The 2,273-nt window shown below is 41.1% G+C and overlaps 1 pseudogene; it reads left to right on the top strand.

The window, feature by feature from the left end:
• The first annotated feature begins 378 nt into the window (after window positions 1–378).
• LOC102860172 lies at window positions 379–735 on the top strand (annotated as a pseudogene).
• The last annotated feature ends 1,538 nt before the right edge of the window (window positions 736–2,273 follow it).

The raw sequence follows: 2,273 nt of genomic DNA, 5'->3' as shown, positions 1-2,273 counted from the left end.
TAATTTTATGTCTTAAAACTCTGTCTTACTAATAAATAATTTATAAGGACTTGAATAGGAATGATGCTAAAATTTAATGTACCATGAAAAATTGCCTTAAATATATAGTATACACATACATTTAGGATGGTTATTTAACTGTGAAAATATGTTTCAAACATTTAGTTTCCCTCTGCATGGTAATCAATTGGTTAATTAAAATAATTTTATTTTCTACTATTTTATGTACAACTTAGCTATGGTTCTATTTGGAAAATATATGGTGTTATATTTAATATATTTAGATTAATAAATGAATTTTAAATATTTTGGTTAAGAATTATTACATATTCAGGGGAACGGGGCGGAGCGCGGCCGAGGGCAGAGGCAGCCGCCGCGATGGACGTGTTTCTGATGATTCGGCGCCACAAAACCACCATCTTCACTGACGCCAAGGAGTCGAGTACCGTGTATGAGCTGAAGCGCATCGTCGAGGGCATCCTTAAGCGGCCACCAGATGAGCAGCGTCTGTACAAGGATGACCAGCTCCTGGAGGATGCCAAGACTATGGGCGAGTGTGGCTTCACCAGTCAAACAGCAAGACCCCAGGCTCCAGCCACAGTGGGGCTGGCCTTCCGGTCAGATGACACATTTGAGGCCCTCCGCATTGAACCATTCTCCAGCCCGCCGGAGCTGCCAGACGTGATGAAGCCACAGGATTCAGGAAGCAGCGCCAATGAACAGGCTGTGCAGTGAGGGTGGTGCCCCCCAATAAAGAGATTTGGGTGTCAAAAAAAAAAAAAGAATTATTACATATTCAAATTATGTGTTTTCTTAAAACTTTCACGTTAATCAGATATCCCTACATAACTTGATAATAGTGCAGGTGCCAAGAATCAGTTGAATACAATGGTAGGGAAAATGAATATTTAAAGGAGTCAATTAAAACTGATTATGTTCTAGTCACTTACTATGTAGCAGAAAAAAGTATCTAATTTCAAGTTGATTTAGTGGATTTTTGTTGCTTAATTTTTAGTAGCGAAGATATAAGAAAGTCAATATGTGAGTCTTTGAACCTTATTATTACAAATGATAATGGATTAAGAAAGTCCACTCAATCTTAAATCAACTACTAAGAGTGTCTTTATTTATCTCTGATTTATTTTTAATATAATTTCCTATCAGTAAGAGAAATTGATAATGTTAAAGTTTGGTCCTACTAATTCACTCTTGTGAAATATGTTCTAACTGATGGAGATGCTTTGTCATTTTTCAAGGTTATAAATCACACAGGAAATACACTGTCCATCTTTTTTTCCCTGCATTTCTGCTGGTAGAATATAATCTCTGGAGACATCAAGCGAAAGTCCTTCTGAATTATGTCAATGGAGTTTCCCCAGGGATCCTAAATTTGGATGTCAACACAGGTATTTCTGTACTCCATGATTGTGGCCATGTTATTTAATTTTCACTAACTCCAATTCCTTCAAATGTTTAGGAGACTATGTACATTGATATAATGATTAAAGGCTTTCCACATGTTGTCTAGCATGTTGTTGTTGTTGTTATGTGCCGTCGAGTCGTTTGTGACTCATAGCGACCCTATGCACAACAGCCCTAAACCCTGCTCTATCCTGCACCAACCACACTGCCTCTGACACACCCATCCCGATTACCCCAGTCACTGAGTCAATCCATCTCATAGAGGGTCTTCCCCTCGTGTGCTGTCCCTCTACCCTCCCAAGCATGATGTCCCTCTCCAAGGACCCGTCCCTCCTGGCAACATGTCCAAAATATGTCAGACGAAGCCCCAGAATCCTTGCCTCCAAGGAGTAGCTTGGTTTAATCCTCTCCAAGATTAATCTGTTTGTTTTCCTGGCAGTCCATGGTACATTCAGTACGCATCTCCAGCACCACAGCTCAAAAGCATCCACTCTCCTTCTGTCCTCCCTAGTCATTGTCCAACTCTCTGATGCATAACAAGCAATTGCAAAGACCATGGCCTGTATCAGGCCCACCTTAGTCTCCAGAGAGACACTGTTGCTCCTGAGTACTTTAGAGAGGTCCCTAACAACAGACTTTCCCATCGCCATAAGCTTTTTGATTTCCTGACTGCTGGTGCCAAGAGGGTTGACTGTGGAGGCAAGCAAACTGAAGCTGTGAACAATCTCAATCTCTTCGTCATCGATCCTGACACTGCCAATTGGTCCAGTGGTGAGAATCTTTGTCTTCTTGACATTGAGCCTCAGTCCATACTGAAGGCTGCAGTCCTTGACCCTTCGCAGCAAGTGCAT

This window comes from Elephantulus edwardii, unplaced genomic scaffold (assembly GCF_000299155.1).
Source record: "Elephantulus edwardii isolate Elephantulus edwardi_28Jun2011 unplaced genomic scaffold, EleEdw1.0 scaffold00023, whole genome shotgun sequence".
NCBI lineage: Eukaryota > Metazoa > Chordata > Mammalia > Macroscelidea > Macroscelididae > Elephantulus > Elephantulus edwardii.
Note: the sequence above shows the minus strand (reverse complement) of the source record. Positions and strands in the feature narration are given on the sequence as shown.